The following is a 23,796-nucleotide window of genomic DNA, read 5'->3' on the forward strand; positions in this document are numbered from 1 at the left end:
AGCAGGGTATTTCTTATATCCCTGAGAGTGGGAGCAAGCAGTAAAGGCTGAAAGAGGAAGCCACAGCTATTTGATGGGCTGGTCCTTTGTCACCAGGTTGGTAGGTTCTCAGAAAAATATGATCTGGAATAGCACAGTGAAGAGCAGTGTATTTTTTATATCCTTGAGAGTGGAAGCAGGGAGTAGAGGCCGAGAGAGGAAGCCACGGCTATTTGTTGGAGGGGTCCTTTGTCACCAGGTTGGTAGGTTCTCAGAAAAATATGGTCTGGAACAGCACAGTGAAGAGCAGGGTATTTCTTATATCCTTGAGAGTGAGAGCAGGGAGTAGAGGCTGAGAGAGGAAGCCACTGCTATTTGTTGAATGGTTCCGTTGTCACCAGGAAGGTAGGTTCTCAGAAAAATATGGTGTGGAAAAGCCCAGTGATGAGCAGGGTATTTCCTATATCCTTGAGAGTGAGAGCAGGGAGTAGATGCTGATAGAGGAAGCCACGGCTATTTGTTGAATGGGTCCTTTGTCACCAGGTAGTTATGTTCTCAGAAAAATATGGTCTGGAAAAGCACAGTGATGAGCAGGGTATTTCTTATATCCTTGAAAGTGGGAGCAGGGAGTAGAGGCTGAGAGAAGAAGGCATGGCTATTTGTTGGACTGGTCCTTTCTCTACAGGTAGGTAGGTTCTCAGAAAAATATGGTGTGGAACGGCACAGTGAAGAGCAGGGTATTTCTTAAATCCTTGAGAGTGGGAGCAGGGAGTAGAGGCTGAGAGAGGAAGCCACGGCTATTTTTTGGATGGGTCCTTTGTCACAAGGGAGGTAGGTGCTCAGAAAAATATGGTCTGGAACAGCATAGTGAAGAGCAGGGCATTTCTTATATTCTTGAGAGTGGGAGCAGGGAGTAGAGGCTGAGAGAGGAAGCAACGGCTATTTGTTGCACCGGTCCATTGTTACCAAGTAGGAAGGTTCTCAGAAAAATATGGTCTTGAACAGCACAGTTAAGAGCAGGGTATTTCTTATATCCTTGAGAATGGGAGCAGGGAGTAGAGGCTGAGAGAGGAAGCCACGGCTATTTGTTGGACGGGTCCTTTGTCACCAGGTAGGTAGGTTCTCAGAAAAATATGGTCTGGAACAGCACAGTGAAGAGCAAGGTATTTCTTTTATCCTTGAGAGTGGGAGCAGGGAGTAGATGCTGAAAGAGGAAGCCACGGCTATTTGTTGGACGTGCCCTTTGTCACCAGGTAGGTAGGTTCGCAGAAAAATATGGTCTCGAACAGCACAGTGAAGATTAGAGTATTTCTTTTATCCTTGAAAGTGGGATCAGGGAGTAGAGGCTGAGAGAGGAAGCCACGGCTATTTGTTGGATGGGTTCTTTGTCACCAGGTAGGTAGTTTCTCAGAAAAATATGGTCTGGAACAGCACAGTGAAGAGCAGGGTATTTCTTATATCCTTGAGTGTGGGAGCAGGGAGTTGAGGCTGAGAGAGCAAGCCACAGCTATTTTTTGGATGGGTCCTATGTCACCAGGTAGGTAGGTTCTCCGAAAAATATGGTCTGGAACAGTACAGTGATGAGCATGGTATTTCTTATATCCTTGAGAGTGGGAGCAGGGAGTAGAGGCTGAGAGAGGAAGGCACGGCTATTTGTTGGATGTGTCCTTTGTCACCAGGTAGGTAGGTTCTCAGAAAAATGTGGTCTGGAATAGCACAGTGAAGAGCAGGGTATTTCTTATATCCTTGAGAGTGGGAGCAGGGAGTAGAGGCTGAGAGAGGAAGCCAAGGTTATTTTTTGGATGGGTCCTTTGTCACCAGGTAGGTAGGTTCTCAGACATATATGATCTGGAAAGGCACAGTGAAGAGCATGGTATTTCTTATAACCTTGAGAGTGGGAGCACCGAGTAGAGACTTAGAGAGGAAGCTACGGATATTTGTTGGATGGGTCCTTTGTCATCAGGTAGGTAGGTTCTCAGAAAAATATGGTCTGGAACAGCACAGTGAAGAGCATGGTATTTCTTATATCATTGAGAGTGGGAGCAGGGAGTAGAGGCTGAGAGAGGAAGCCACGGCTCTTTGTTGGACGAGTCCTTTATCACCAGGTAGGTAGGTTCTCAGACAAATATGGTCTGGAACAGCACAGTGAAGAGCAGGGTATTTCTTATATCCTTGGGAATAGGGAGCAGGGAGTAGAGGCTGAGAGAGGAAGCCACGGCTATTTTTGGACGTGTCCTTTGTCACCAGGTAGGTAGGTTCTCAGAAAAATATGGTCTGGAACAACACAGTGGAGAGCAGGGTATTTCTGATATCCTTGAGAGTGGGAGCAGGGAGTAGAGGCTGAAAGAGGAAGCCACGGCTATTTGTTGGACGGTCCTTTGTCACCAGATAGGTAGGTTCTCAGAAAAATATGGTCTGGAACAGCACAGTGAATAGCAGGGTATTTCTTATATCCTTGAGAGTGGGAGCAGGGAGTAGAGGCTGAGAGAGGAAGCTATGGCTATTTGTTGGATGTGCCGTTTGTCACCAGGTAGGTAGGTTCTCAGAAAAATATAGTCTGGAACAGCACAGTGAAGATCAGGGTATTTCTTATATCCTTGAAAGTGGGAGCTTGGAATAGAGGCTGAGAGAGGAAGCCACAGCTATTTGTTGGACGGGTTCTTTGTCACCAGGTAGGTAGGTTCTCAGAAAAATATGGACTGGAACAGCACAGTGAAGATCAGGGTATTTCTTATATCCTTGAGAGTGGGAGCAGGGAGTAGAGGCTGAGAGAGTAAGCCACAGCTATTTGTTGGATGGGTCTTTGTCACCAGGTTGGTAAGTTCTCAGAAAAATATGGTCTGGAACAGTACAGTGATGAGCAGGGTATTTCTTATATCCTTGAGAGTGGGAGCAGGGAGTAGAGGCTGAGAGAGGAAGGCACGGCTATTTGTTGGATGGGTCCTTTGTCACCAGGTTGGTAGGTTCTCAGAAAAATATGGTCTGGAATAGCACAGTGAAGAGCAGGGTATTTCTTATATCCTTGAGAGTGGGAGCAGGGAGTAGAGGCTGAGAGAGTAAGCCAAGGCTATTTTTTGGACGGGTCCTTTGTCGTCAGGTAGGTAGGTTCTCAGACAAATTTGACCTGGAACGGCACAGTAAAGAGCATGGTATTTCTTATATCCTTGAGAGTTGGAGCAGGGAGTGAAGGCTGAGAGAGGAAGCCACGGCTATTTGTTGGATGGGACCTTTGTCACCAGGTAGGTAGGTTCTGTGAAAAATATGGTCTGGAACAGCACAGTGAAGAGCAGGGTATTTCCTATATCCTTGAGAGTGGGAGCAGGGAGTAGAGGGTTAGAGAGGACGCCACGGCTATATGCTGGAAGGGTCCTTTGTCATCAGGTAGGTAGGTTCTCAGAAAAATATGGTCTGGAACAGCACAGTGAAGAGCAGGGTATTTCCTATATCCTTGAGAGTGGGAGCAGGGAGTAGAGGGTGAGAAAGAAAGCCACGGCTATTTTTTGGATGGGTCCTTTGTCACCAGGTAGGTTGGTTCTCAGAAAAATGTGGTCTGGAACAGCACAGTGAAAAGCAGGGTATTTCTTATATCCTTGAGAGTGGGAGCAGGGAGTAGAGGCTGAGAGAGGATGCCACGGCTATTTGTGGGACAGGTCCTTTGTCACCAGGTAGGTAGGTTCACTGAAAATATGGTCTTTAACAGCACAGTGAAATGTATGGTATTTCTTATATCCTTGCGAATGGGAGCAGGGAGTAGAGGCTGAGAGAGGAAGCCACGACTATTTATTGGGCAGGTCCTTTGTAACCAGGTAGGTAGGTTCTCAGAAAAATATGGTATGGAACAGCACAGTGAAGAGCAGGGTATTTCTTATATCCCGGAGAGTGGGAGGAGGGAGTAGAGGCTGAGAGAGGAAGCCACGGCTATTTGTTGGACGGGTCCTTTGTCACCAGGTAGGTAGGTTCTCAGAAATATGTGGTCTGGAACAGCACAGTGAAGAGCAGGGTATTTCTTATATCCCTGAGAGTGGGAGCAATGAGTAGAGGCTGAGAGAGGAAGCCACGGCTATTTTTAGGACAGGTCGTTTTTCACCAGGTAGGTAGGTTCTGAGAAAAATATGATCTGGAATAGCTCAGTGAAGAGCAGGGTATTTCTTATATCCTTGAGAGTGGGAGCAGGGAGTAGAGTCTGAGAGAGGAAGCCACGGCTATTTGTTGGATGGGTCCTTTGTCACCAGGTAGGTAGGTTCTCAGAAAAATATGGTCTGGAACAGCACAGTGAAGAGCAGGGCATTTCCTATATCCTTGAGAGTGGGAGCAGGGAGTAGAGGCTGAGAGAGGAAGCCATGGCTATTTGTTGGACAGGTCCTTTTTCAACAGTTAGGTAGGTTCTCAGAAAAATATGGTCTAGAACAGCACAGTGAAGAGCAGGGTATTTCTGATATCATTGAGAGTGGGAGCAGGGAGTAGAGGCTGAGAGAGGAAGCCACGGCTATTTGTTGGATGGGTCCTTTGTCTCCAAGGTAGTTTGGTTCTCAGAAAAATATGGTCTGGAACAGCACAGTGAAGAGCAGGGTATTTCTTATATCCTTGAGAGCGGGAGCATGGAGTAGAGGCTGAGAGAGGAAGCCACATCTATTTGTTGGAGAGGTCCTTTGTCACCAGGTAGGTAGGTTCTCAGAAAAATATGGTCTGGAACAACACAGTGAAGAGCAGGGTATTTCTTATATCCTTGAGAGTGGGAGCAGGGAGTGGAGGCTGAGAGAGGAAGCCACGGCTATTTGTTGGACAGGTCCTTTGTCACCAGTTAGTAGGTTCTCAGAAAAATATGGCCTGGAACAGCACAGTGAAGAGCAGGGTATTTCTTATATTCTTGGGAGTGGGAGCAGGGAGTAGAGGCTGAGAGAAGAAGCCACGGCTATTTGTTGGACGGGTCCTTTGTCTCCAGATAGGTAGGTTCTCAGAAAAATATGATCTGGAAAAGCACAGTGATGAGCAGGGTATTTCTTATATCCTTGAGAGTGGGAGCAGGGAGTAGAGGCTGAGAGAGGAAGCCACTGCTATTTGTTGGATGGGTCCTTTGTCACTAGGAAGGAAGGTTCTCAGAAAAATATGGTCTGGAACAGCACAGTGAAGAGCAGGGTATTTCTTATATCCTTGAGGTTCTCAGACAAATATGGTCTGGAACAGCACAGTGAAGAGTAGGGTATTTCTTATATCCTTGAGAGTGGGAGCAGGGAGTAGAGGCTGAGAAATGAAACCACGGCTACTTGTTGGACGGGTCCTTTGTCACCAGGTAGGTAGTTTCTCAGAAAAATATGGTCAGGAACAGCACAGTGAAGAGCAGGGTATTTGTTATATCCTTGAGAGTGGTAGCAGGGAGTATAGGCTGAGAGAGTAAGCCACGGCTATTTGTTGGACAGGTCATTTGTCAACAGTTAGGTAGGTTCTCAGAAAAATATAGTCTGGAACAGCACACTGAAGAGCAGGATATTTCTTATATCCTTGGGAATGGGAGCAGGGAGTAGAGGCTGAGAGAGGAAGCCATGGCTATTTGTTGGGCGTGTCCTATGTCACCAGGTAGGTAGGATCTCAGAAAAATATGGTCTGGAACAGCACAGTGAAGAGCAGGATATTTCTTATATCCTTGAGAGTGGGAGCAGGGAGTAGAGGCTGAGAGAGGAAGCCACAGCTATTTGTTGGATGGGTCCATTGTCACCAGGTAAGTAGGTTCTCTGAAAAATATGGTCTGGAACAGCACAATGAAGAGCAGGGTATTTCTTATATCCTTGAGAGTGGGAGCAGGGAGTAGAGGCTGAGAGAGAAAGCCACGGCTATTTGTTGGATGGGTCCTTTGTCACAAGGTAGGTAGGTTCTCATAAAAATATGCTCTGGAACAGCACAGTGAAGAGCAGGGTATTCCTTATATCCTTGAGAGTGGGAGCAGGGAGTAGAGGCTGAGACAGGAAGCCAAGGCTATTTGATGGATGAGTCCTTTGTCACCAGGTAGGTAGGTTCTCAGAAAAATATGGTCTGGTTCAGTACGTTGAATAACAGGGTATTTCTTAGATCCTTGAGAGTGGGAGCAGGGAGTAGAGGCTGAGAGAGGAAGCAACGGCTATTTGTTGGACGGGTCCATTGTTACCAAGTAGGTAGGTTCTCAGAAAAATATGGTCTGGAACAGCACAGTTAAGAGCAGGGTATTTCTTATATCCTTGAGAATGGGAGCAGGGAGTAGAGGCTGAGAGAGGAAGCCACGACTATTTATTGGGCAGGTCCTTTGTAACCAGGTAGGTAGGTTCTCAGAAAAATATGGTATGGAACAGCACAGTGAAGAGCAGGGTATTTCTTATATCCCTGAGAGTGGGAGGAGGGAGTAGAGGCTGAGAGAGGAAGCCACGGCTATTTGTTGGACGGGTCCTTTGTCACCAGGTAGGTAGGTTCTCAGAAATATGTGGTCTGGAACAGCACAGTGAAGAGCAGGGTGTTTCTTATATCCCTGAGAGTGGGAGCAATGAGTAGAGGCTGAGAGAGGAAGCCACGGCTATTTTTAGGACGGGTCGTTTTTCACCAGGTAGGTAGGTTCTGAGAAAAATATGATCTGGAATAGCTCAGTGAAGAGCAGGGTATTTCTTATATCCTTGAGAGTGGGAGCAGGGAGTAGAGTCTGAGAGAGGAAGCCACGGCTATTTGTTGGATGGGTCCTTTGTCACCAGGTAGGTAGGTTCTCAGAAAAATATGGTCTGGAACAGCACAGTGAAGAGCAGGGCATTAACTATATCCTTGAGAGTGGGAGCAGGGAGTAGAGGCTGAGAGAGGAAGCCATGGCTATTTGTTGGACAGGTCCTTTTTCAACAGGTAGGTAGGTTCTCAGAAAAATATGGTCTAGAACAGCACAGTGAAGAGCAGGGTATTTCTGATATCATTGAGAGTGGGAGCAGGGAGTAGAGGCTGAGAGAGGAAGCCACGGCTATTTGTTGGATGGGTCCTTTGTCTCCAAGGTTGGTAGGTTCTCAGAAAAATATGGTCTGGAACAGCACAGTGAAAAGCAGGGTATTTCTTATATCCTTGAGAGTGGGAGCATGGAGTAGAGGCTGAGAGAGGAAGCCACATCTATTTGTTGGAGAGGTCCTTTGTCACCAGGTAGGTAGGTTCTCAGAAAAATATGGTCTGGAACAACACAGTGAAGAGCAGGGTATCTCTTATATCCTTGAGAGTGGGAGCAGGGAGTGTAGGCTGAGAGAGGAAGCCACGGCTATTTGTTGGACAGGTCCTTTGTCACCAGTTGGTAGGTTCTCAGAAAAATATGGCCTGGAACAGCACAGTGAAGAGCAGGGTATTTCTTATATTCTTGGGAGTGGGAGCAGGGAGTAGAGGCTGAGAGAAGAAGCCACGGCTATTTGTTGGACGGGTCCTTTGTCACCAGATAGGTAGGTTCTCAGAAAAATATGATCTGGAAAAGCACAGTGATGAGCAGTGTATTTCTTATATCCTTGAGAGTGGGAGAAGGGAGTAGAGGCTGAGAGAGGAAGCCACGGCTATTTGTTGGATGGGTCCTTTGTCACTAGGAAGGAAGGTTCTCAGAAAAATATGGTCTGGAACAGTACATTGAAGAGCAGGGTATTTCTTATATCCTTGAGGTTCTCAGACAAATATGTTCTGGAACAGCATAGTGAAGAGCAGGGTATTTCTTATATCCTTGAGAGTGGGAGCAGGGAGTAGAGGCTGAGAGAGAAAGCCACGGCTATTTGTTGGATGGGTCCTTTGTCACAAGGTAGGTAGGTTCTCATAAAAATATGCTCTGGAACAGCACAGTGAAGAGCAGGGTATTCCTTATATCCTTGAGAGTGGGAGCAGGGAGTAGAGGCTGAGACAGGAAGCCAAGGCTATTTGATGGATGAGTCCTTTGTCACCAGGTAGGTAGGTTCTCAGAAAAATATGGTCTGGTTCAGCACGTTGAAGAACAGGGTATTTCTTAGATCCTTGAGAGTGGGAGCAGGGAGTAGAGGCTGAGAGAGGAAGCAACGGCTATTTGTTGGACGTGCCGTTTGTCACCAGGTAGGTAGGTTCTCAGAAAAATATGGTCTGGAACAGCACAGTGATGAGCAGGGTATTTCTTATATCCTTGAGAGTGGGAGCAGGGAGTAGAGGCTGAGAGAGGAAGGCACGGCTATTTGTTGGATGTGTCCTTTGTCACCAGGTAGGTAGGTTCTCAGAAAAATGTGGTATGGAATAGCACATTGAAGACCAGGGTATTTCTTATATCCTTGAGAGTGGGAACAGGGAGTAGAGGCTGAGAGAGCAAGCCAAGGTTATTTTTTGGAAGGGTCCTTTGTCACCAGGTATGTAGGTTCTCAGACATATATGATCTGGAATGGCACAGTGAAGAGCAGGGAATTTCTTATATCCTTGAGAGTGGGAGCAGGGAGTAGAGGCTGAGAGAGGAAGCCACGGCTATTTTTTGGATGGGTCCTTTGTCACCAGGTAGGTAGATTCTCAGAAAAATATGGTCTGGAACAGAACAGTGAAGAGCAGGGTATTTCTTATATCATTGAGAGTGGGAGCAGGGAATAGAGGCTGAGAGAGGAAGCCACGGCTCTTTGTTGGACGGGTCCTTTATCACCAGGTAGGTAGGTTCTCAGACAAATATGTTCTGGAACAGCACAGTGAAGAGCAGGGTATTTCTTATATCCCTGAGAGTGGGAGCAGGAAGTAGAGGCTGAGAGAGAAAGCCACGGCTATTTGTTGGACGGGTCCTTTGTCACCAGGTAGGTAGGTTCTCAGAAAAATATGGTCTGGAACAGAACAGTGAAGAGCAGGGTATTTCTTATATCATTGAGAGTGGGAGCAAGGAGTAGAGGCTGAGAGAGGAAGCCATGGATATTTGTTGGACGGGGCCTTTGTCACCAGGTAGGTAGGTTCTCAGAAAAATATGGTCTGGAACAGCACAGTGAAGAGCAGGGTATTTCTTATATCCTTGAGAGTGGGAGCAGGGAGTAGAGGCTGAGAGAGGAAGCCACGGCTATTTGTTGGATGGGTCCTTTGTCAAAAGGTAGGTAGGTTCTCAGATAAATATGATCTGGAACAGCACAGTGAAGAGCAGGGTTTTTCTTATATCCTTGAAAGTAGGAGCAGGGAGTAGAGGCTGAGACAGGAAGCCACGGCTATTTGTTGGATGGGTCCTTTGTCACCAGGTAGGTAGGTTCTAAGAAAAATATGGTCTGTAACATCACAGTGAAGAGCAGGGTTTTTCTTATATCCTTGAGAGTGGGAGCAGGGAGTAGAGGCTCAGAGAGGAAGCCACGGCTCTTTGTTGGACGGGTCCTTTGTCACCAGGTAGGTAGGTTCTCAGAAAAATATGGACTGGAACAGCACAGTGAAGAGCAGGGTATTTCTTATATCCTTGAGAGTGGGAGCAGGGAGTAGAGACTGAGAAAGGAAGCCACGACTATTTGTTCGACGAGTCCTTTGTACCAGGTAGGTAGGTTCTCAGAGAAATATGTTCTGGAACAGCACAGTGAAGAGCAGGGTATTTCTTAAATCCTTGAGAGTGGGAGCAGGGAGTAGAGGCTGAGAGAGGAAGCCACGGCTATTTGTTGGATGGGTCCTTTGTCACAAGGGAGGTAGGTGCTCAGAAAAATATGGTCTGGAACAGCATATTGAAGAGCAGGGCATTTCTTATATTCTTGAGAGTGGGAGCAGGGAGTAGAGGCTGAGAGAGGAAGCAACGGCTATTTGTTGCACCGGTCCATTGTTACCAAGTAGGTAGGTTCTCAGAAAAATATGGTCTTGAACAGCACAGTTAAGAGCAGGGTATTTCTTATATCCTTGAGAATGGGAGCAGGGAGTAGAGGCTGAAAGAGGAAGCCACGGCTATTTGTTGGACGGGTCCTTTGTCACCAGGTAGGTAGGTTCTCAGAAAAATATGGTCTGGAACAGCACAGTGAAGAGCAAGGTATTTCTTTTATCCTTGAGAGTGGGAGCAGGGAGTAGATGCTGAAAGAGGAAGCCACGGCTATTTGTTGGACGTGCCCTTTGTCACCAGGTAGGTAGGTTCGCAGAAAAATATGGTCTCGAACAGCACAGTGAAGATTAGAGTATTTCTTTTATCCTTGAAAGTGGGATCAGGGAGTAGAGGCTGAGAGAGGAAGCCACGGCTATTTGTTGGATGGGTTCTTTGTCACCAGGTAGGTAGTTTCTCAGAAAAATATGGTCTGGAACAGCACAGTGAAGAGCAGGGTATTTCTTATATCCTTGAGTGTGGGAGCAGGGAGTTGAGGCTGAGAGCAAGCCACAGCTATTTTTTGGACGGGTCCTATCTCACCAGGTAGGTAGGTTCTCCGAAAAATATGGTCTGGAACAGTACAGTGATGAGCATGGTATTTCTTATATCCTTGAGAGTGGGAGCAGGGAGTAGAGGCTGAGAGAGGAAGCCAAGGTTATTTTTTGGATGGGTCCTTTGTCACCAGGTAGGTAGGTTCTCAGACATATATGATCTGGAAAGGCACAGTGAAGAGCACGGTATTTCTTATAACCTTGAGAGTGGGAGCAGCGAGTAGAGGCTGAGAGAGGAAGCCACGGCTATTTGTTGGATGGGTCCTTTGTCACCAGGTAGGTAGGTTCTCAGACATATATGATCTGGAAAGGCACAGTGAAGAGCACGGTATTTCTTATAACCTTGAGAGTGGGAGCAGCGAGTAGAGACTTAGAGAGGAAGCTACGGATATTTGTTGGATCGGTCCTTTGTCATCAGGTTGGTAGGTTCTCAGAAAAATATGGTCTGGAACAGCACAGTGAAGAGCATGGTATTTCTTATATCATTGAGAGTGGGAGCAGGGAGTAGAGGCTGAGAGAGGAAGCCATTGCTCTTTGTTGGACGAGTCCTTTATCACCAGGTAGATAGGTTCTCAGACAAATATGGTCTGGAACAGCACAGTGAAGAGCAGGGTATTTCTTATATCCTTGAGAGTGGGAGCAGGGAGTAGAGGCTGAGAGAGGAAGCCATGGCTATTTGTTGGACGGGTCCTTTTTCACCAGGTAGGTAGGTTCTCAGAAAAATTTGGTCTGGAACAGCACAGTGAAGAGCAGGGTATTTCTTAAATCCTTGAGAGTGGGAGCAGGGAGTAGAGGCTGAGAGAGGAAGCCACGACTATTTGTTGGGAGGGTCCTTTTTCACCAGTTAAGTAGGTTCATAGGTTCATAGGTTCCTAGGTTCATACTAGGCTATCTGCCCAAGGGCATTTATAAGCCTAGCCCATAGTTATGTGGCTTTCACCACCCCTTTAGTTTGAATAAATCTATGCCTATTATTTTGTTGTGCCTCTGTCAAGTAGTGACACTGAAGTAATCCCTGGGGTATATCTGCGATCTCCCATCCATTGGTCAAGATTCCTCTTGAACAAGGCCAGCGAGGTGCTCTGCCTCACATGTACCGAGATTTTGTTCCACAGCATAGGGAGTCTCTGGGTGATGAATCTGTCCCTCCAGCACGTTCTATTAATAACCGTGTCAAGGTTTAAGTCTCCCGCCCTTGTGGTTCTGAGAGATCTAGATTTTTTGAGGTGAAGCATATTCATCAAATCTGGGTTTGACATGGCCTTATATGTCAGGCACAGGTCACCTCTGAGCAAGCGGTATGAGACTGAATAGAGCTGGAGTTCTTTCAGTCGGGCAGCATAAGACATATTTTTGAGACCCTTTATCCTTTTGGTGAGGAACTTTTGGGGACTTTCCAGCCGCTGCAGGTGTCGGGTCAGATACATTCTGAATGGGGCATTGTGCTCAATCATAGGTCTAATGAGTGATGAGTACAGGGGGACGATGACCTCCCTTGATCTAGATGTGAATCCCTTCATGATCAGGTTGTCAATGTAGAAGGTTTTCCTAACTACTTTAGCAACATGAGTGTCAAACAAAAGGCTACTGTCAACCTGGGTCCCCAGATCCCTGATGACGTCTTCTGTGCTCAGTGGATTGCCACCTATATGGTAGCTTGGGGTAACCTTGTTTTTCCCGAAGGGTATGACTATGCATTTCTAGGCGTTTAACTTTAGGCCATGGCTCTGGCACCAGTTATCCGTTTCTGTGAGGCCCTTCTGAAGGATATCTGTGTCAGATGTGTTTTCGACTATGGCGCCCAGTTTGCAGTCATCTGCAAACTTTGTCAGCCATAACCCTCCTGTGTTTGCTTGTACTTCAGAAAAGTAGATGCCGAACAAGAGTGGACCCAGGACTGAGCCCTGTGGGACACCACTTGTGACAGGCTTTGAGTCTGACATGGCTCCAACAACTCTGACCCTGTGGGTTCTGTCACTTAGCCAGTTTGCAACCCATCTTGAGATGTATGGGTTTACATTCAAGCTGATGAGTTTTTCGATGATACCTGAGTGGGGTATTGTGTCGAAGGCCTTTGCCAGGTCAAGGTAGGCTGTATGGACTGCCTTTCCCTCATCAATGGCCTTGGTGACTGTCTCAAAAGTCAACCAAGTTTAAAAGGCATGATCTGCCTTTGACAAAGCCAAACTGGGTTGGATCCAAAGTCTGCAAGTTCCCTATGTCTTTATTTATGAGTTCCATTATGATCCTCTCCATGGCTTTGCAGATAAGGCTTGTCAAGCTAATGGGACGGTAATTTCCAGGGTCGGTGGAGGCACCACCCTTGTGAAGTGGGACCACAGTCGCCGTGCGCCACTCCTTGGGTACGTATCCTGAGGTGAGGCTAAGATTAAACAGCTGTCCTAACTGCGGGTTTAATTCCTCATTGAGTTTGTGGAGCACACAGCGGGGGACAGCATCCGTCCCATGGATGCTGTGTTTTTTGCCTTGGAGAGAGCAGTTCTCACCTGGGCGTTGGAGATGTTTGGGGGGCTACAATCCTCTGGTATAGATATCTCTCCTTTGGGGAGGGGAGAAGTTTGCACTGAACCTGTCAGCCAGTATGTTGGCAATGTGTGTAGGTTCAGTAATCTTCACATCATTTTGAACTAATTCTGAGCATATCTGGGAGTTTCCTACTAGGTTTCTAACATAGCTAAAGAAGGCCTTATGATTGTCTTTTGAGTCCTTGGCGATTTTTCTCTCAAAATTTGCCTTGGGTGATTTTATGAGAGCTCTTAGTTTTTTACTTATAATGATCAAAGGTGTCTTGTTGGACGGGTCCTTTGTCACCAGGTAGGTAGGTTCTCTTAAAAATATGGTCTGGAACAGAATAGTGAAGAGCAGGGTATTTCTTATATCATTGAGAGTGGGAGCAGGGAGTAGAGGCTGAGAGAGGAAGCCACGGCTATTTGTTGGACGGGTCCTTTGTCACCAGGTAGGTAGGTTCTCAGAAAAATATGGTCTGGAACAGCACAGTGAAGAGCAGGGTATTTCTTATATCCTTGAGAGTGGGAGCAGGGAGTAGAGGCTGAGAGAGGAAGCCACGGCTATTTGTTGGATGTTTTAGTTTTTTACTTATAATGATCAAAGGCGTCTTACCTTTCAAGGATTTTGCTCTATCTTGTAGTAGCTTCCTCCTTTTGTTGTAGAGCTTGTTTATGGCTGGGGTCCACCAGACTGGACGCTTGCCTTTGGTACAAAGAGTCTTAGTTTTGTTTGGGATTGCCTGATCCATGCAGTCCTGTAGGTGCTGGTAGAATGCATTTGTAAGTGATTCAGCGGTTTGAGTAATGTTTACCACTGGCTCAGGGGCCTTAAAGGAGACCACACTAGTTTTTAGAAGTGTGAAGTCGGCTTTTGAGAAGTTTTTCACTGTGGTCTTTTTCATTTCAGGTGGGGGCGGGATGAGGACCTCCAGCGAGATTAGTTTATGATCTGATCTCACCAGTGAGGGGTATACTTCCGGTGTTGAACATTGTGATCCCATGTTCGTGATGATGAGATCAAGTATGTTTTCTCCTCTTGTGGGGATGGTGACTAGTTGTTCCATGGCATTTGAGTTTATGAACTCCAGGAACCTTTGGGCTAGAGTGTTTGGGCTTGAGTAGTGTTCCCAGTCTATATTAGGGTAGTTGAAGTCACCTAGTATGATGGTGTTTGGAGATACATTTATCCCTCCAATGTTTTCAGGAAGGCCATGTGAGGTTCCTGAGTTTGAGAGGGTGGCCTGTAACATGCTACAAATTGCAGAACAGTCTTGCCTATGGTTAATTGCACCTGGATGGTCTCCGATGCATCGTGCGTTGCCACCAACCTTGAGGTGTGGGTGTCCTTTATGAATATGGACACCTCCTTTCTTGGTGTTGTCCGGATTTTGGGGCCGGAACGCATGATATGAGGTGAAACCTGATAGTGCTGGGGTTCTCTCAGGAGCCTTGAACCAGGTTTCTGTCACAGCACAGACATCGATGTTCTCCATACTGAGAAGGGCCTCGAGTGCGTGCATCTTGAGATTGAGACTTCTGGCACTGAGCAGCATTACCCTTAGTTTTTTTCCTTTTTTGTGTTCTAGGGTGGTAGGTTTAGAATTTGCGCCTTGCCTAAAAAAGGCACTATGGGGGTGGCAAGAGCCTTTGCCAATATCCGGAAGCCTAGGGGTGACAGGTGCAAGCCGCCCTTAGCAACGTGGCTTGTCCAGCATGTCATCCCAGGCAGACAGACATTGGATCTCCTTGAATGACACCAGAATTTAAGCCAATTATTAAAGCTGATCATCTTATCACTGTATTGTGGCATCATTCTAGGTGAAGGTAGGATACTGCTCAAGGTCAGGGTCATACCTGCCTGGGCTACATAATCAGAGAGCTCCTCAATGTCTCTTTTCATGTAGTCCAAGGAGGTACGTCTCAGGTCGTTGACACCAGCGTGGACAATGACTGAGTCGCACTTGTACCTGCTGCTGAGAGACCTGAGTGCTTGCGTTATGTGGTGGATTCTAGCCCGACAGGCAGCTTACTGTGACCTTCTCCTTACTCATTCTGGTGAGCGGGACGCCAGTGTGTCTGACTACGGAGTCACCTATGACAAGTATGTTTGGTGTTGTATTTGGCCTTAAGGGCAGTGACTGCTTTGCACACTGATTTTGTTGTTTATGTGTTGTTTGTGTGGTGTATTGAGTTTGCAGTTGCTTGGGTGTCTGCTTTGGAGGCCTCTGCTGTTTAGGTAAATTTTTACTCAGAGCCTCCAAGTATGTCTTAGTGTGTTTATGTGTTTGATTCAGTGGTGTGGTTGAGTTATGTGAGACTGGTATTGTGGTGTGTGTAGTTGCCTTCTCCTCCTGCCTGGTCTTGCCAGTCCTGAGTTGAGAGAGCTCAGCCTCCAGTATGGCTAAATAGCTGCATCTCTCACAAGTGTTAGTGTTACGTGGGAGGAGGAGAGGGTTGTCCGTGTACATGAGGCAATTGTAACATTGTCTCAAAATTCCCAGATTCACCAACTGGGCAGGAGAGGACGCCAGCATCCGACCCTTCGACATGCTAGAAAGAATTATGAGTTGGTATGAGACAGAAAAGTAGTGGGCTTAGCAGGGAAGTGGGCACTCCTGGGGGGTTTTGCTAGTGAGAGATTTGTATAATATAGGAGTGCTTGACCTGCAAAGAGAATGCTTATAAGACAAGGGCTATGCTTATAAGACAAGTGCTGAGCTTTTTGAGAAGAAAAAGCTAATTGGAACAAGTGCTGCACTTTTTAGTGAAGGTGTAAACTGTTTAGGTTCCTAGGAGTGCTTGACCTGCAAAGAGAATGCTTATAAGACAAGGGATATGCTTATAAGACAAGTGCTGAGCTTTTTGAGAAGAAAAAGCTAATTGGAACAAGTGCTGCACTTTTTAGTGAAGGTGTTTGTTGGATGGGTACTTTGTCACCATGTAGGTAGGTTCTCAGAAAAATATGGACTCGAACAGCACAGTGAAGAGCAGGGTATTTCTTATATCCTTGAGAGTGGGAGCAGGGAGTAGAGACTGAGAAATAAGCCACGTCTATTTGTTGGACGAGTCCTTTGTACAAGGTAGGTAGGTTCTCAGAAAAATATGGTCTGGAACAGCACAGTGAAGAGCAGGGTATTTCTTATATCCTTGAGATTAGGAGCAGGGAGTAGAGGCTGAGAGAGGAAGCCACGGCTATTTGTTGGATGGGTACTTTGTCACCATGTAGGTAGGTTCTCAGAAAAATGTGGTCTGGAACAGCACAGTGAAGAGCAGGGTATTTCTTATATCTTTGAGAGTGGGAGCAGGGAGTAGAGGCTGAGAGAGGATGCCACGGCTATTTGTTGGACAGGTCCTTTGTCACCAGGTAGGTAGGTTCTCAGAAAATATGGTCTTTAACAGCACAGTGAAATGTATGGTATTTCTTATATCCTTGAGAGTGGGAGCAGGGAGTAGAGGATGAGAGAGGAAGCCACGGCTATTTGATGGACGGGTCCTTTGTCACCAGGTAGGTAGGTTCTCAGAAAAATATGGTCTGGAACAGCACAGTGAAGAGCAGGGTATTTCTTTTATCCTTGAGAGTGGGAGCAGGGAGTAGAGGCTGAGAGAGGAAGCCACGGCTATTTGTTGGATGGGTCCTTTGTCACCAGGTAGGTAGGTTCTCAGAAAAATGTGGTCTGGAACAGCACAGTGAAGAGCAGGGTATTTCTTATATCCCTGAGAGTGGGAGTAAGGAGTAGAGGCTGAAAGAGGAAGCCACGGCTATTTGATGGACGGGTCCTTTGTCACCAGGTAGGTAGGTTCTCAGAAAAATATGATCTGGAATAGCACAGTGAAGAGGAGGTATTTCTTATATCCTTTAGAGTGGAAGCAGGGAGTAGAGGCCGAGAGAGGAAGCCACGGCTATTTGTTGGAGGGGTCCTTTGTCACCAGGTTGGTAGGTTCTCAGAAAAATATGGTCTGGAACAGCACAGTGAAGAGCAGGGTATTTCTTATATCCTTGAGAGTGAGAGCAGGGAGTAGAGGCTGAGAGAAGAAGGCATGGCTATTTGTTGGACTGGTCCTTTCTCAACAGGTAGGTAGGTTCTCAGAAAAATATGGTCTGGAACAGCACAGTGAAGAGCAGGGTATTTCTTATGTCCTTGAGAGTGGGAGCAGGGAGTAGAGGCTGAGAGAAGAAGCCACGGCTTTTTGTTGGACAGGTCCTTTTTCACCAGGTAGGTAGGTTCTCAGAAAAATATATCTGGAAGAGTACAGTGAAGAGCAGGGTATTTCTTATATCCTTGAGAGTGGGAGCAGGGAGTAGAGGCTGAGAGAGGAAGCCACGGCTATTTGTTGGACAGGTCCTTTGTCACCAGGTAGGTAAGTTTTCAGAAAAATATGGTCTGGAACAGCACAGTGAAGAGCAGGGTATTTCTTATATCCTTGAGACTGGGAGCAGGGAGTAGAGGCTGAGAGATGAAGCCATGGCTATTTGTTTGACGGGTCCTTTGTCACCAGGTAGGTAGGTTCTCAGAAAAATATGGTCTGGAACAGCACAGTGAAGAGCAGGGTATTTCTTATATCCTTGAGAGTGGGAGCAGGGAGTACAGGCTGAGAGAGTAAGCCACGGCTATTTGTTGGACAGGTCCTTTGTCACCAGGTAGGTAGGTTCTCAGAAAAATATGGTCTGGAACAGCACAGTGAAGAGCAGGGTATTTCTTATATCCTTGAGAGTGGGAGCATGGAGTAGAGACTGAGAGAGGAAGCCACGGCTATTTGTTGGATGGGTCCTTTGTCACCAGGTAGGTAGGTTCTCAGAAAAATATGGTCTGGAACAGCACTGTGAAGAGCTGGGTATTTATTATATCCTTGAGAGTGGGAGCAGGGAGTAGAGGCTGAGAGAGGAAGCCACGGCTATTTGTTGGATGGATCCTTTGTCACCAGGTAGGTAGGTTCTCAGAAAAATATGGTCTGAAACAGCACAGTGAAGAGCAGGGTATTTCTTATATCCTTGAGAGTGGGAGCAGGGAGTAGAGGCTGAGAGAGGAAGCCACGGCTATTTTTTGGACAGATCCTTCCTTTTTCACCAGTTAGGTAGGTTCTCAGAAAAATATGGTCTGGAACAGCACAGTGAAGAGCAGGGTATTTCTTATATCCTTGAGAGTGGGAGCAGGGAGTAGAGGCTGAGAGAGGAAGCCACGGCTATTTGTTGGATGGGTCCTTTGTCATCAGATAGGTAGGTTCTCAGAAAAATATGATCTGGAACAGCACAGTGAAGAGCACGGTATTTCTTATATCCTTGAGAGTGGGAGCAGGGAGTAGAGGCTGAGAGAGGAAGCCACGTCTATTTGTTGGATGGGTCCTTTGTTGCCAGGTAGGTAGGTTCTCAGAAATATATGGTCTGGAACTGCACAGTGAAGAGCAGGGTATTTCTTATATCCTTGAGAGTGGGAGGAGGGAGTAGAGGCTGAGAGATGAAGCCACGGCTATTTGTTGGATGAGTCCTTTGTCACCAGGTAGGTAGGTTCTCAGAAAAATATGGTCTGGAACAGCACAGTGAAGAGCTGGGTATTTCTTATATCCTTGAGAGTGGGAGCAGGGAGTAGAGGCTGAGAGAGGAAGCCACGTCTATTTGTTGGATGGGTCCTTTGTTGCCAGGTAGGTAGGTTCTCAGAAATATATGGTCTGGAACTGCACAGTGAAGAGCAGGGTATTTCTTATATCCTTGAGAGTGGGAGCAGGGAGTAGAGGCTGAGAGAGGAAGCCACGTCTATTTGTTGGATGGGTCCTTTGTTGCCAGGTAGGTAGGTTCTCAGAAATATATGGTCTGGAACTGCACAGTGAAGAGCTGGGTATTTCTTATATCCTTGAGAGTGGGAGCAGGGAGTAGAGGCTGAGAGATGAAGCCACGGCTATTTGTTGGATGAGTCCTTTGTCACCAGGTAGGTAGGTTCTCAGAAAAATATGGTCTGGAACAGCACAGTGAAGAGCAGGGTGCAGAGGGAAAAGACGCTTGTCCAGGAGCGGACAGCAGCCAGGGGTAGTACTAAAGTATTAAAAAAAAAAACTATAATACAATATTAGACTGCAAAATGTAAAGCCCACCAAAACTTGATATTAATATACTTTTTTCATCCCAAGTCTGTATAAACACTACTCATGTCATGTCATCTCAAGTATGTGTAAGCATTTCTCATATTATTCTTCTGATATATATATATATATATATATATATATATATATATATATATATATATATATATATATATATATATACATAAGCACTTTGCAAATCAGCAGTCCCATATATGCATAAGTACTTCCAATACATTCTGTTTTACTTCAATAAAGATTTATACTAAAAATGAAAATGTTTTAAAGTAAAAAACTGAATGTTGTGTAAAATATGTGAATTTATTGTATGTATTTAATCTGTCTTGCCTCTTTTTCTCTTTTTCTTATTTTAATTATGCATTCCTTTGTTCTTCTTTATTTTGTTTGTCTCCCATTTATATTACTTTTTTTGTACATACAAATTCCTCAGAATCAGCCCAGGTGAGTACCTCCCAGTGAATAACCCGAGCTTCACTTATTTGCATATATGTAGTGGAGTCTACTTTGGATGACCGAAACGCCAGTTCGCCGACACGCAAAACACCGAGACCAAACAACCGAAAATGAAGGTGATCAACAAGGTGAAATCCCGACAGCCGAAAGACCGACATGGGCAACGTGTGGGCGCGACTTGGTAAGTGTGCAATAGTGAGAGATTTAGGGTTAGGAAGCGGACAGGTAAGTGTGCGATAGTGAGGGATTTAGGGTTAGGGTGAGTGAAAGGTGAGTGTGCGGTAGTGTCGGACTTAGGGTTCGGGTAAGGTAAGTGTGTGATAGTGACGGACTACAGTTTAAGGGCGGGTTAAGTGAGTTAGGGTTAGGGTGCGGGTAGGGTGAGTGTGCGATAGTGACGGGCTTTATGTTTTATGGTGGGTTAAGTGAGTTAGGGTTAGGGTGCAGGTAGGATAAGTGTGCGATAGTGACGGACTTTAGGTTTAGGGGTGGGTTAAGTGAGTTAGGTTAGGTGCGGTAGGGTAAGTGTGCGGTAGAGTCGGACCTTAGGGTTAGGGTTTGGGTTAAGGTTAGTGGATATGTAATTGTGTGTAATGTGTAGTTTACGTTTTGTGTGTCGGTGTAATGGTGTTCGGTTTTGTGAGTTGTCGGTATTGTGTGTTTTCGGTTGTTTGGTCTCGGTGTTTTGCGTGTCGGCAAACTGGCGTTTCGGTCATCCAAAGTAGACCCATGTAGTGACATCTTTGTAGAAGTAGCTGTGAAATCTCACACTATGAATACCACGTATGTGTGGTTTAATGCCAAAAAATATACTCCCTGTTCATTTTCTGTCATAAATCACTTTTTGTGTTCTCTTTTTACCACCAATCAGTTTGTGTAGTCATTCTTCATGCCACACTCATGACAGTTAAACATTTTTTGATACAAATCACAATACATGGCATTGCTTCACTGTGAAATTTACAGTTTGATTATTCACCAAACAGAATTGCTCATATTGCCTTTAGATACATTATCTTTATGCTAACAGGTACCTTATATACTGAAAAAAAAACTCTTCTTCAAAGAAACATCATGTAAATGTTTTATCAACCAATGTGTCACATGATGACAATAACTACATTACAGCATCCACAACTGTTCCCCATTACATCCCACTCCATGGGGCAGACCTCAGAAGTCCATATTAATTCCCTTCTTCTTTGCTTCCTTCCCTCCGTCCCTCTACTCTACTCCCTTCTCTACTCTCCTCTACTCTCTACACATTATAACATTGGCCCTTTCTCTGTATCCTGAATTTTCCTTCCTCTTTTTTTTGGGTGTATACTGTAAACATTGCAAATACACAATCAATGAAACTTATTGCATGCAACTGTAGTAGAAACATCCCATTGTATTCCCACGATTCTGTAGTATTAGCACCCCATTGTATTTACAAGTTATGCACGTTACTGTTGACAATGCATTTAAGACTCACAATGTGTTTTAGATTTCTACACGTTCTGTAACTTCTCATACTGAGCCTAAGAACAGTCCATGATAATCAGCCCAATACCCCTGTAATAAGGATGAATAAATAAACTAAATAAATATAAATAATCATGTATGTCATTAGCAGTTGGCTTTTCTTTTTAAGAGGAAGACTTAGACAGATCCATTAGAAAAAAGTACAACTGCATGTGCCCTTTTCAATCCTATTCCAGTCCTTATAAGGAGCTTATACTGTGTTAAATTATTGTAGTTAGAGCAAGATCATTTTATTGTAGTAAATAAAATAACTGTATTGTAAACTAATAATTATAATAAACTGTATACAGTTTTGTCGAGGGGGGGTGACGGGATGGTAGGTTTACTGTTGTACTGAAATATCCTTGAAGATTGTCTGTTTTGGTAAATTCATCACAGTGAGCAGGTCACTTCAACTGTAAATCATAACATTTGGATAGATTTTAAAGCAGTGTTATCATACACCTTGAGGTGGACAGTTACTTTATGTTTGGTGGAACAAACATGCCACAACTTGACCTAACTATAGACAGTGTATCCAGCTTGCAAAGTTTTGTGAAAGTTTGCTGAGTAGTCCATTTGGTGGCTTCCAAAATGTAATATGTAGATACAGTTCTGAGATATGCTGCAGATGTGTCTATCGATGTAGCCGTATGGTCTCTTATTATGCTTTGAAAGGTTTATTATACTTCTCATAAGGAGACTGGCCACCAAAGTGAATTTGCTTGTTGCCTAGTAGGCCTTTTCTTTTCTTTAAAGAAACAAAATGTTGATCCATTTCTCTAAGGTCATTCATTGTTTTAGTATAATGTGTAAACTGTCAATGAACTTCTAGCAGATGTAAACACTGTAATTTAATATGTTGATAACTTGTAAAAAAGACTGACAGTTTATATTGAGACATTCATGATATGTCCGGGTATGGAAAATAGTTTATGTTTGAGTGACACCCTTTCATTGTGGGAAGACCAAATGGGTACACACTTTAGAACCTGTAACTCTGGTTTATATCTGCCATATTGAACAACAACAGCAACAACAATTTCTTTTTTTGAAGATATATTAATTTAACTTTATTTGCTGGTCTAGGGTCAGGTAAAGTCTGCTTCCTCAACACTACATTCAAATTCCCTGAAAGTTTGCTTGTAAAAAATATTTTATTATCACTAATAGACACATCATAGAAAAAAAGTGTTTCAAGCATGCACAATCTGGCCATACATCCAGTGTATATAAATCAGAAAATATCTAATCGTGATGAACACTAGTGACTGGTATATGCCATTCACGTACAACAGCAACACTACATGACATGAAAGCTATCATCATCATCGACCTCCTCCCCTTTCCCCCATTTTTCTTCATGAGGTCAGGTGGTGCATCAATTATATCCATCTCTTTTGATTTAGTACCACTCTCCTTCCTTCATCAAAAGTAATAACTAACTATCACAGCTCTTATCTCATGCATTCGATCCATCTCATTGCTGGATATCCTCATCTTCTCTTCTTTCATCCTCCCTATCCCAAATTTCCTAAACCAAATTGTTTTTTTCTTTCCTGCACATGCACCTGACTCACTGCAATCTGCTCACATTGACCTCTGCAATCTAAATTAGTTTGGCTTCTGCTCTAATGTGATCATTTCTTCATCTTTCCTACAGTGTGCATCCTACTACATGCCTCTGGGACTTCATCTGTATCACCTCTTGCTTCTTCAAGTGCTGTGCCTTCACTATCTAGGTTTCTGTACCATACAAAAGTACTGGCTGCACAACTGTTTTGAACAACTTTCCAACTTCTTTGACATCCTTCTATCACACACTAATCCTAACACTCTATGCCACCTGGCTGGTTTCCCTCTGATGAACTGCTTATTCAGACATCCATTCCCATCTCCTGAACCATTCCTGCCAATTAGTTGAACCGTTAAACCTGTTCCACTGTTTTCCCTTGTATCTCAATTTGCAGCTTCTTCTGATTTCCCCCATTTGATGCCTTGACAACTGTCTTGTCTGTATTTGTCGTCATCCCACATGCCTTCAGTTTTGCATTCCATTCTCCTATCACATGCTGAAGTTCTTGTTCAGAGTTTATTTGCAATACTACATTGTCTGCTTACAGCATCTTTCTTGATCCATCCTCTTCAACCTGTTTGCCAATGTAGTCCATCAGTAGTATGAACAAAAGTGAACACATAACTGGATCCTGATATAACCCCCACTCTCGGTGCTAATCCCTTTGTAAGTCTGAACACTGCTCAAGTTCATGTCAGTGGGTCCTTGTACTTTGCCTACACTAATTCTGCCAATGTTTCTGGGACATTGCAGGACTGCTAAAATCAGCTTCTATGGGTCCTTATCATATGCTTTCTCCAGATCTAGGAATGCCTACTTGAACTCTTTCCTCATCTCCCTCTCTCTCTCGCTCTTCTTTTTCACTATTTGTTACTCTGAAAACATCAGATCAGTTATGCTGCATTCTGATTGAATCTGAACTGCTCATCTTGCATTGTACGTTTTACTGCTCTACTTATTCTTTTATCAATCACCCTCTCTAGCACGTTCAAGCAGTTTGACAGGAGTTTGGTACCTCTCTACTGTCCACATTTCTGAATGTCCCCTTTGTTGTTGTACACTACCCTGAAAATGTTTATTTTTCAGTCATCTGGGATGTACCTTTCACTCCATACTGGCATGATTACCTTCAGGAGTCATTTCTCTCCCAATTCACCCAACATCTTGGCTTCACCTGATCTTTCCACTTTGTCTGACTTAATTTTTCTTAGCTATGTTCATACAGCTTCTAGGATGGGTTCTTCTTCTTTTTCAATTGTAGGCCGTGTATGGACAGTACAGCTTTTGTTATTTTTTTCATTCAGATTGAGCTGGACATATTCATTTCATCTG

This window comes from Protopterus annectens, chromosome 1.part2 (genome assembly GCF_019279795.1).
Source record: "Protopterus annectens isolate FY-2018-M chromosome 1.part2, PAN1.0, whole genome shotgun sequence".
Classification (NCBI taxonomy): Eukaryota; Metazoa; Chordata; order Ceratodontiformes; family Protopteridae; genus Protopterus; species Protopterus annectens.